Below are 12,381 nucleotides of genomic sequence, written 5' to 3' on the forward strand. Positions count from 1 at the left end.
TGAGGCCTTACATGACCTACTGTAAAATATAGAATAGATTTAATGTGCCATATCTGTAGAAGTGACTCGTATCGTATCGCATCGTTTTTAAAGGCTCCAACATGCTTGCATGCGTAGACCTTCGCCACTTAATGGTGGCTTTCCACGCTGCCCGATCTCTAACAACTCCCTATTCAGTCCCTTATCCCTGAGGCCACGCAGTATGACCTCGTCCCAGGTCTTTTTCGGTCTGCCCCTCGCAGCCCTACTCTCAATGTTTACATCTCTCACATTCCACAGCCAGTGATCGTCGTCCATCTTATCATCATACCCAAACCCTCCCAGTCTGTTCCTCCTCATCACAGCACCGATAGAAGTGACGACATAAAAATATAGAAGTGACCTGACACGACCAAAAGGATGGAGGAGGTCTGACATGACTTGAAGTATGAAAGTGACAATACCTGGAAGGACAGAAGGAACTTGAGTGAGTGGCATGACCTGAAGGGCAGCGGTGACTGAGATGGCCTGAAGGATAGAAGTGATCTGATGGACTGAGGTGACTAACGTGATCTGAAGGTTATAAGTAACTTGAAGTGAACAACAGAAGTGACCTGAAAGATGAAGATAACTGACATGACTTAGAGAATGAAACTGTCCATGGATTACTTGACCTAGACTGACATGAAGCCTACTAATGATGTGAGGGAGAGGTGAGACTTTAAGTAACCTGTCATGTTCTCAAGAAATTACGTGACATGACCCAGGGAAGATTAACCTTACATATCCTGTGATGAACATAACATGAATAACTGTCCTGACGTGACCCGGAGGTTCGAGGAGAGTTAAAATGAACCAAAGGATGGAAGTGGCTTGACATGAACTGTAGAAGTGAGTTGAGATGACATGTAGAATTGTGGTGACCTGTAGGATAGAAATGACCCGAGACCACCTGAAGTATAGCAGGCACCCAGTTTGACCTGAAACACACAAATGACCTCCCTCCAAAAGAATAAATAAATAAAAAGCAAAATACGCGACATGAGAAGTGAAATGACTGGAACACAGGAATTAAAAAGAAAGTGTGAAATGCGAGAAGTGACTGACCTGTGCAGCTGGAGACAGAGAGTGAGAGAAGGGGAGCAGACGAGGACTTTCCGTAGGCACCCTCTCACCTGTGGCTCTCACACTCGAGTGACCGAGATCAGGGCACTCCTTCCTTTTATATACCCACCCACCTGTTGCCGGATGCTGCTCGCCCCACCCACTCCTTGCAAGACACGCCCACTTTGCCAGGAGCCGCCAGTTTTTTGCCTTCTATCACGCCCACGCCCACCTATTTTCCACCCAGTCTGCTCATGAATGTTGTAATATTTCCGCCCACTAATTATAAGGCCGCCCACTCTGCCTACGCCCACCGATCTGCGTACTTGATGCCCGCCCACATGCCAGGCTCCACCCATAATCCACCTTAGCCATGCCTACATGCGCTCTCCGTCACCACCCACTCACACCCCCAGGCATCGCCCACCCTGGATGGGTTGAGTCAGGTGGTGTGGTGTGGGTGAGTCAGGTGGTGTGGTGTGGTGTGGGTGAGGCTGATGGTATGTTGTGGTGTGGTGTAGTGTGGTGAGGCAGGTGGTGTGGTGTGGGTGAGGCAGGTGGTATGATGTGGGTGAGGCAGGTGGTGTGATGTGGTGTGGGGGAGGCAGGTGGTATGGTGTAGTGTGGTGAGGCAGATGGTGTGATGTGGGTGAGGCAGGTGGTGTGGTGTGGTGTGGGGGAGGCAGGTGGTGTGGTGTGGTGTGGGTGAGGCAGGTGGTGTGGTGTGGTGTGGGTGAGGCAGGTGGTGTGGTGTGGTGTGGGGGAGGCAGGTGGATGAGGCTGTAGTGATGCGTGAGGCAGTGAATCAGTACTGCATTGTTTTATTTCATATTTTCCTGTTTTAATGCCGGAAAAATAAGTATGACTGAAGTAATCCTGGAATAAAACACTCCCCCAGGCACACACACACACACACACACACACACACACACACACACACACACACACACACACAGATCAAAAATGCAAAATATATGTAAAGTTCGAGGTGTGCATATCACTTTTTTTTTCTAAGTCGTTGGCACATCAGTTCAAATCCCGGAATCGATTGAAGGTTATTTATTTATTTATTTATTTATTTATTTTGTGAAGTGACCCCTGAGGCAGCATCCAGTCACCTAACCTAAAGAAAATGGAACTGTGGAAGTCATCGGCAGGGAAAAGTGAGAAAGATGAGAGTCGTAGGCAGAAGGAATGATATGGTGTGAAAGCCATAATTGCAGGTCGGTGCCAGAGAGAGAGAGAGAAAGAGAGAGAGAAAGTACAGTAGAATCTTTTTTTTTTTCATCAGTAGAGACCATGTTAAATCCTCACAAAAGGAAAAAAAAAAACACTTAGGCTGACAGGATATGGTCAGGTACAGTGTTTTACTTTATTGGGTTTTAATACAGTGATGACCTTCGTATGTCACACACACACACACACACACACACACACACACACACACACACACACACACACACACACACACACACACACACACACACACACACACACACACACAACAGTCCAAAATTCTCTCTCTCTCAACCAGACAAGAATACCGGCTTGCAATGCACAAAATAAATCACCTACGAAAAAGTGTTTGGAGGCCTCATATAACACCCACAACGCGTTCCAAAGTCATAACCAAGCTAAGTAAAACCGTCTGGAGGCTGGAGAAGCGTACCAAAATAGACCTAATCTTGGCAGGGTGTAATCATCGTTAACTGCTACCAATTAAAATGTCTGTAACCATGGCAACCAACAAGCTTACCCTGAAACTACCCACCATAAGGCTGTCCTGGGAAGAGTGGGGGGAAAATCAGGTTATTCTTCTTGTAAGTCTGAGTGTTCGATCGTCACTCAAATTGGGTCCAGGTCTGAGCCGCTACTGAATTGTGAGGGAGACCATTTTTGGCCATGAGTAAATTACGAGGGAGACCAGTGTGTGTGTGTGTGTGTGTGTGTGTGTGTGTGTGTGGTTCATATGACTGTAACATCTAAATAGTTCCGTTGTCACTGCTGACATTAAAGTGTGGGTGAACTTTTGCTCATAGCAGTAGAGTGCTGTAAAATCACCCTGGAATAAAATACTGACTCTTGTTGGTGGAGTAGCTATTGGACGCTGTACAGGGTGATCCAGAAGTTAGGTTACAGAGGGAAGTATCGTATTTTGTAATGGTACAGGGGAATATTCTCAGCGCATATTCGATAATGTGGCCATGTGGAGGAAATGGAGTGATACGGACTAGGAGAAAACGGAGTGAGAGATTGACTAGGAGAGTGAGAGGGAGATGGACGGGGAAGAGAGGGGAAGATCAAGGACGAGGTAGGGAGATGGAGGGAGAGGTTTATGAGTGAGGATACTGTGGGTTGGAGAGAGGGCAGCCTGAATGCTGAGGATAGGATGACCAGGAGGCGAGTTGTTTCTTGCCACTCTTTCGTGGATTAAGTCGTCTGGCTGTATGTAGGTAGATAAACACTGATACAAATAGATAGATAAATTTCAGTGAATTAATACCCTGACCCTTAATATAAGTGTAGTGTAGGAGAATCTATTTGAAAATGTCTGTGCATAAGTTTTGTTGTCCTATGTAAAAGGATAACTTTGTAAACACTGCTCCAACTGACTGTAAAAAATATATATAGTTTTTCAGGATACACAGGTTATTTCAATTACTGTGCAGTTATTTCTATAATATTTCATCTCAATATAGAGATTTTATTAGCGATTTTATATATATATTCAATAAAACAGGGAGTTAGTATAAAGAGGCTTATTTTAGGTGGCATAGGAGGCTTCGAAGTGGCTTTTCCGTAGCGATGTATTTAGCATATTACATCTTAGTAGTCTCGTGTGATACATTTTTATCGTTTTCGTGTCGACAGTTTTTACATCAGTAACACACAAGGGGATACCATATAGAGAGGGTATACACAGGCTCTTTGGAAGTTTGGAAGACAAGGCTTTAGCGGAATGAAATAGATAAATAAATAAAGCCCCTTGACCAGCTACTACTACTACTACTACTACTACTACGAGAGAGAGAGAGAGAGAGAGAGAGAGAGAGAGAGAGAGAGAGAGAGAGAGAGAGGTTAAGGGCACTTTGTAAGTAGCAGGGCTAAGGGGCAGTGGCTTTAGTCCCGTAAAGCCTTATCTGTGCACGCCACTGGATATGGAGGTGTTATGTGCTGAATTAATCCTTAAGGAAGATGTGCTACGAAAATTCAAATCCACTTAGGATATGACCCCCCCCAAAAAAAAAATATATATATAATAATCTTTTATTAGTTTCGTTTTGGATATAGAAGTACTTTTATATACAGGGTGTATTCTCAGTCAAGCAGAAGTTTTGAATATAGAAAAACAAGCTATAAAAATTGGTAATAGTTTTTGTTCCCTGCCACAGAATCCGAGTGAGTGAGGAGGCCGCCGCATCAACAAAACTTAAGGATAAAAACCCGCCAACAACAACAACAGTCAAGCAAGGCGGGGGAACAAAAGAGCAGCGGGGATTGTGAGTCCTGGTTAACCCCTTCATGATGGGAACAACTCCGGTATTCCACTGCAGGTAGTGTCACACGATTTTGTTTAGCCGAGAGTGAGTATAGAGTCCGAGAGTTTGCATATTCCATCATTAACCCTCTCATGATGGTAACAGCTCTAGTACTGTGTTCCAGCCAACGTCAGTGTTATTAACCTGAGAGAGAGTAATAGGTGTCCGAGTACACTGGTTTACGTATTCGCGTCGAAAGGCTCCGTCCTTCATGTTGAACTCAGTTGTCTGGCTGTGCAGCAATAAGAATAAGAATTACCACTGCTGCTACTACTTCTACTGCTGTTACTACTAATGATATCTAAAGAGGGGATAGTAGTAGTAGCAGTAGTAGTAATGATGTCTGCCTGTATTACGTTTTCACCCAGTTTCATAGTTACTGCATTTTTGTTCGGGTACAGAAAGGACTGACAACAGGCGCCAGTAACCCATTGATTATAAGGTTAGACTTTTTTTTTTATTATTAATATTTTTTACCTCCAGACGTTGTTACTGCGATGGGGTCTCATTCTGATTTAGACTTGCCGACATCAACTATTTTATTTCAGCTAACGAGATCCCCGCATGAGGGAATTTGTTTATAAAGGCTGTATCTAACTCTCCAGTTCGAAGTCTTTCAGAAGCTTAATATCGTAGCAGGGGGGGGGACACGTCCTCGGACTGAAGAGGCTAAGTTCAGGAATGACTGCTGGTAGTAGTTGTTTTTGTAGCCACAGGTTCGTCGGAAACGTGAACCCGGTGGATTGTAGGCTGAAGTTGCCTTTCTTCGGCAGTCCACCACCATCCTCCTTTCGGGGGAAAGGAAGGACTTGCGTTTGTATAACCGGACAGTTGCTTCGTTATATCGTGCCGTTGTCAGCACCAAGCTCTGGTAGTGAAGGGGTTAAGCGAACCTTGTTGTCATGATTATTGTCATCGATAAGCCCCATCACCTCTTCCTTTGCGATTTATTATTAGATGTGGCTGGCTAGCATCCTTTAGTACGTTATGCAGGCGGAGTAAAGCGATAGTGGAAGGATTTATGTAACAGAAGAGGGCGGAAAGGTGTAATAAGCAAAAGAAAATGTGTCAGGGAGCCTCCTCAGCTAACGAGAATACGGGCCTTGGTGTCTTATTCCAAATAGCTCTTCATATTTCGTATCACCTCTTCCGAAATAGAAAAAAAAGTAAGTTTGCACATACCCCATTGATCTGTTACTGATGAAAACTGTCGTAATTAAAACGATATAAACCGGGTGCAAGATAGCGTTAAGGTGTAGTATAATAAATCACAAAGGAAGAGGTGCAACGATTCCTCCTATGCAATCTAGGGATTGTGATCAGAACATTCATGACGAGAAAGGTCGAGAGAGGAAGGGATACAAGATGGAGGCACATTGGAACTAGGGGTGCAAGGAGATAGCAAGGAGACAGGCAGGCAGACAGGGAAGCAGGGGAGGGAGAGAGTTAATCAATTACAATAATCCAGGGAGGGTGGGGGGGGGAGGCAGGAAGGAGGAAAGAAGAGTGAGGGAGGCCAAGAGGCCGCAGGTACGGAAGTAGGAGGGTTTGCTATTCATTTTTATTATTTAGCTACACAGCCAAGCTCGATCATTACTGGGTTTAAACATATAGTAGCCTTTATAGTTATTAGTTGCAGGTATATAATTACTGTACTGTTTCAACTTTGAGGTATGGCGAGAAGTGGAAACAATGGTTTTCTTTTGTATTCGCCCAAATCATGTTAAATTTCAATATATTACCCTTCATTCTTTGTATGGATTACGTAATATGATACCTATTTTCACATTAGTCGGCCATCAGCAAAAGATATTCTTCATTACGACGAAAAGTTACAAAAAAACTCTAAGCGTAGTCAAAGATGAGTGACACCTGGTCTCGGAGGGGGCATCAGCGGTAAACACAGTCTTCTAAAACGCATCCTTTTCATTCAGCATCATAACCAGGCATTATTCCTGTTATGTCGCGTGTATACAAGCTAAGATACATTTCCTGATGTTTTATAGCGAGTTTGTCAAGGATTTAATAACTGTGAACCTTTTATAATGAACTTGGTTGTTCTGTGTTCCAATAATTTTCTCAGGTGAGAGAGCAGCAGCAGCGGGGCACAACCACACGGCGGTAGATGACGATTGAAGGAGTGCCTTAAGATTTTGTGACCGTGTTCGTTTATATGTACGCTTGCATGTCTGCCAGGCTGCAGTTCGAATGTAGAAGTGATGGAGATGCAGCAGAAGTTATAATGAACAGCAGAACGAATGAAAATAAGGGAGATGGGCGTCAGAAATTTCCTACTCGTTGCTTCAGGTAAGATTTGTTTTCATTCAGGGCGTCTCGCACCATTGTTCTGTTCTGCATGGCACAGGTGAGTTTTGTATGATCCACAGAGTATTCCAGAGTCAATGTGAATGGGATAAGTAGTGAACTGTCATACATTCTCTCCAGTATGGTAATATATTATCGTCTACCAGGTTATTTTGATGGTTGAGGCGTTAGTTCCAAATTGAAAACACCGCCTCCGACTTGGCATCCATGAGTTATTTTCTCGATTTATTTTCTTCGTTTCAGTGCTTTGGTGATAGCTGCTTAATTTTATTTGGCAGTTGTTTTGCACTTTCCAGATATAGCCTTATATTTTTACGAAATTTTGATCTTGTCACTTCCAGACGATTTTATTCAGCAATGGATAGACTTTTTTTTTTTTTTTTTAGTGGATGAGTAAATACAGGATTTATCTAACTCATTCATTTCAAAAAGTATCTCATGAGTTAAATACAGTCAAATAATGTAACCAAAAATGAGTTAAATACAGTCAAATAATGTAACCAGAAAGAGGCGGTCGGACTGAATGGGTAACTAGCCCATCGATATTGGCATAGGTGCATGAACCCAGGATAACAGGGCTTAATCTGACTACATACACACTAGGGGGAGCATGTAGGTTTCAGACGTTTGGTTAGTAGCTGTGGAGGGGGGGGGGGAAGGAACAGACCATCCACCTCTGCCCCTCCCAATGACGTCTATCTCAGTCATGTATCCTTGCTCAGACTTACCTTTGCATAGAGATGGTAGACGTATGAAGCAGCAGAAACACCTTACTGATTCACATCCTAAATTCTTTGGCTGTTTTTGTATATTTTTTTTTATTAAAGGCAGTAGTAGAAGTGCATGTTAACGTGTAGATTTTACCATGAATTATTTGTCCCCAGAGTGGAGAGATGTGAAGAGCCCACACCTGCCCTTTCTCCATGTTGGAAAATGTCTGTAAACAAGAATTAGAAACCGAAACCATGGCAGACTTACGGCTTGACTGTGATGCGTGGATAAATGATATTGAAAAGGGAAGCTGCAGTTACTTGCCAAGAAGCTGAAGAACGTTGGGTTGTGACAGGAATGAAGTGCCCTCATCAAGGAAGTAAGGTATGTAAATTTTATTAGTTTTGGCAATTATTGTAGTTGTTTTTTTTATAATATATAATTCCCTAAGCAATTGCCCAGCACTTCAACTATTTATCATTTAAGTCATTCGTGTACATTGAATGCCGATATGATGATTGTTTTTATATAGAATATTTTATCATTGGCACTGGTCGTCACTTTATTTTTCAATTGGTTCTGCTTTCGTCTTTTTGTAATTAGTGAATCCAGCCGCAGTCTTTTGAAATATCGGTACTGTAGGTGCAGTTGGCTTAGGAATTGAGGATGAAATGCGAGCATATATGTTTCTTTTTAAATCAGTACAGTCATGACCTAGTATGCAGTGGGGTTACGTCAGGTGAAACCCTATCGCATAATGATTCATTGAAATCGGTGTCTATCTAACATGGGTTTTTCATTCATTCATTTCATTCATCATAATCCAGTGTTGCCCCATGAGGAGCGTCAGTGGAGATATGTTGGGGACTAAGGGCCACTTAACCTTAAAAAAAGTGGGGGGGGGGGTGCTTGCCCTTGGTGCCATTAGTAGCACGCTGCTTTCCACTAGGTGTAGCATCCCTACCAGACATGATTTTCAAGTCACAGGTTTTAGTATTTCACACAGAAAACGTTATCACTCTGCTTAATATCACACACCACCACAGTCACAATGCGCTACTTGATAGGGTTGTGTCAAATGAAAACCTATTGCATAACGATTTATTGTATAGTGAGGTCAATATGACTTGGGTTCAGTGGGGATAGGGAAAGTGTCCTTGACCACGAGACCAAAACCTTCCCCAGAAAACTCTGCCATCCTCCTATATTTTGTCCCAGGTGCTCCGGGTTTATTCTAGTGGTACATGATGAGTGGCTTGAGATTCAGATCCCCCTCTGAATTGGCACCAAGGAGGAGGGTGAGGTGGTTCTTGGCAGCCTTGAACCTTGGTGCTTGTTATTCTTCCTTGTTGATGTGTCCTCCTTGATATTCGTTTCCCAAACAGGCCCATCTCATCAAAATTAAGACCTGTTTTTGGAGAGTATCCACCCCTCTATAATCCCTTTCAGGGCCATACCCTGCAGTGACATGAAAAAAAACAGCCTGGCCGGGCAGAAATGTTTGTACGGCCATACTTTCCACCTGGACGCAAGCATTTTGTCCTGATAAAATATAAAAATGTACGAATAATGGTTTCAAACAGTCAGATCACAGCATATGGATAATGGATTGTTCGGATAATGGACGTCCGGATAATCAAGGGATTACTGTTTCCTAAAAAAAGGTATGACTTTTGAATTATTGTTTCACATAGCAAAATCACATAATGAGACGACTGTTCGTTGCACACTTGCATTGGTGTTTGGGATAGCGATGGCCTTTCAGTGGCCTTGCGCATGCGAGATGTAACGAAAAGGAGACAATCACAGTGCATGAAAACACTGGGCCATCATGTTGGCTCGGACATCTGACTGTCGGCTTGTGTGGGCGGCACTGCATATGCACAGGATTGTTGTATGCAGCCTCCACAATAATCGTATAAGCGAATCCACAGTTGTCAGCCAGAGACAGGATATGACTCTTTTTATCGCTCTATCAGTTGATCGCACACCGGACCGTTGTGTACTGGGTCGTGACTGTACTTTAATTATGATGAGCCAGTAGGAAATAAAGTATGACAAAAAAATTTGTAGAGGAGGAGAGAAAAGTAAGTTCCTTAAGTGTCCTGCCATTTGTTGTGATACTTGCAGATGCAAGATAAATTTCAGTAATTCAGTTATATTTTCGTCGGTGGTATAGAACATTTATTACCAATAATCAAGTTCTTAAAGACATCCTGATGAAAAGTAGCTTAAGTTAGTGAGGTTGGTGTTGGCTTTCGGGTGAATGATTGAGAATAAGGTTGTTATCCAGTTGTTCGTGGTAAGAATTTTTATAGCTCTGTACAGTATGGTAATTTGTATGTTTAGAATGATTTTTGTTAAATTGTATTTGTATCATATAAACTTTCGGTAATAGTTTTATGGTATATTTCGAAAGTTGCATAGTTGGAAAAATGATGTGCATATTACAGTAACGGTACCGAGGTGGCATGATAAGTAAATTTGGTGTTTTGTGATTTAAGTGGTCCGTATTCGTTCTTGATTAGATGTGGGCGTTTTTAAGTGCTGAATAAGGGTTGATTTAAAAAATTAGCTCAGCACAAAAGTATATTCAAGCAACGTCGCAGCTTTTCTGAGTTTTTACGGAGGAGCATTACTTTTACTTGATTTTATTTTATTTTTTGCATTTATTTATTGTTTTACAGGGTGTTTAATCCCTGTGCATTGTGCATGCAATATTTAACGTTCTGTAGGTAGGAAGAGGCAGTTCACAGGCCACAGTATGTGTACGTTCTGGCTACTCGTTATGTTAGAATGGTGTTGTGCTCAGTTGAGCTTGATGGTAGCTTGTATGTATCTCAAAAGGGGCTCCCAAATTATCACAGACAACGTAGCCATAATAGCATGTTTGCGTTGCCGTGGAAGATAGTTACATTTTTCCGCTAGTGCTTAACCCAGCTGATAACTTCCACCCCAAACCCTAAACAGTGCAGTCTGAAGTTGGATGAAGATGGAATAGCCCAGGAGCTTACTCATCTAACCAGTGAGGTGTTTGATAATGATGATGGGAATGTTAATGAGTCAGATGAAGAGAGAAGTGTGGATATAGGAGGCGAAGTTGATGATCTTAACGAGAGTAAGATGAACGGTGGTTGGGACATTGTGGGTGGTATGAGAGCGGTGAAGAGGGCAGTGTGGGTGTACTGCTTTGATTATAATGATAACTAGAGGGGCACTCAGTGGAGTGCACCTCTCCGACAAGGACAACGTAATTTCCAAACCATTCATCGTAATTGATTAGGTTTTCTCATCATTGATTAGGGTTTTGCAAAAAGCGTTTTCCGGATCCAGAATCTGTTATACGATCCGGATCGGTCCTAAAAGTTAATCGATTGTTCCCTGGGACATGGGCTATCTACCCACCAGGTTTGGTCCAAATCTCTCTTTTAGTTTTTGAGTAATCCTGCTTACAGTCAAACTAATAAACAAACTGGGGTGAAAACATACACGTTGTCGGAGAGAATGATACTCTACCAGTATTCCTTCCTATATTTAATCCTGTAAACTATGAAAATGCCGCAGGTGAAAATATGAACTCCTTCCGTTTGTACAGCATTGTAATGTTGTGGAATTATTACATGCATTGATAATGATTAATGAAAGTGATGTTGGAAATTATAGAAGTGCATGATAAATGAGTGGAATAAAAATATCGCTTGGTGATAATTGTGGCTTATTTTCTAGGTATGATGTGAACACATGTGATTCTTGGCTGTTTTGTGTATAATATAAATTATTAGTAATTATCATTACATAAATAATCGTTTAACATGTTCCACTTGAGTTAGAGTAGTACCACGTGAAAAAATCATTTATTAGTGTTATTTTTACGTAAGGATTGTAGATTCCCACTTGTTTTATATTTTATTGTCGTACCTCGCAGACACCTAGGCTTAGTTGCTCGTTGCTAATCAGAACATTTACCATTTAACTTAGTGGGCGACATTGTATGACCTTCATGCTGTCTCACTGCCTTTGTATAGTATATAACTTTTTTTTGCTTAAGTGTCATGGGCTTGACCATTTTATTTAGTTTAGAAGAGTCTCTAGTGGAGGAAGGGGCTAATGAAGGCTGTATCTCGTCCAGTTTGAAATTGAATTTTAATAAAATCAAGATAATACGATAAGACGTTTTGTATCTCAGTGGGTTACAAACAAAAATGATAAAAGGTACATGACATCTCACTGAACAGATAAGTGGAGTACGCCAGTACTTTGCCAGTTATTTTACCGGTCAGTCGATAAGTTCCCTTTTTACTGTCTCTGTGCATATGACGACACGTTAGACATTCACTGACTAAGCCTGCTACATTAATATTTATTCGTGATTCTGACATATATTATCAAGATTAATGTAAGCTGAGTGGCGGCATTGAGATCGATGACCGGAAGGAAGAGAACAGGGTAGAGAAATACTGCCTTTAATCCTAACAGTCAGCTGATTAGAGTTAGGAGAGACCTCTAGCATGCAGTTGACTAAGGCAGACAGACTTGGTGATTGTGATGAGTTTCCTAAATAACACCCAGTAAATCAAAATATAGATCGTTGAGACAGGCGTCTAGCATGCAGTGGGGTTGATGGTGATGAGGATGTGCTGGTTATAAGGGCAGCGGTGTCCGGCATAATATGTCTGCTGTTGTACGTAATGAGGGATTGTTCTGGTTATTTTGACCGACCGAG

General features: G+C 42.1%; 1 protein-coding gene across 1 annotated transcript in view; it reads right to left on the bottom strand.

Annotated features, from left to right (window-relative positions):
• The window catches only part of Crz (Corazonin), a 41,183-nt gene extending 40,024 nt beyond the window's left edge, over positions 1-1,159 (bottom strand). The window contains exon 1 of the mRNA XM_080284922.1: positions 1,087-1,159. The gene's annotated coding sequence lies outside the window, so the exon portion shown is untranslated. The remainder of the gene's footprint in view (positions 1-1,086) is intronic.
• Positions 1,160-12,381: the final 11,222 nt, after the last annotated feature.

The sequence above is a fragment of the Coenobita brevimanus genome, chromosome 103 (assembly GCF_032717465.1).
Source record: "Coenobita brevimanus isolate Jiangsu-jjx chromosome 103, ASM3271746v2, whole genome shotgun sequence".
Classification (NCBI taxonomy): domain Eukaryota; kingdom Metazoa; phylum Arthropoda; class Malacostraca; order Decapoda; family Coenobitidae; genus Coenobita; species Coenobita brevimanus.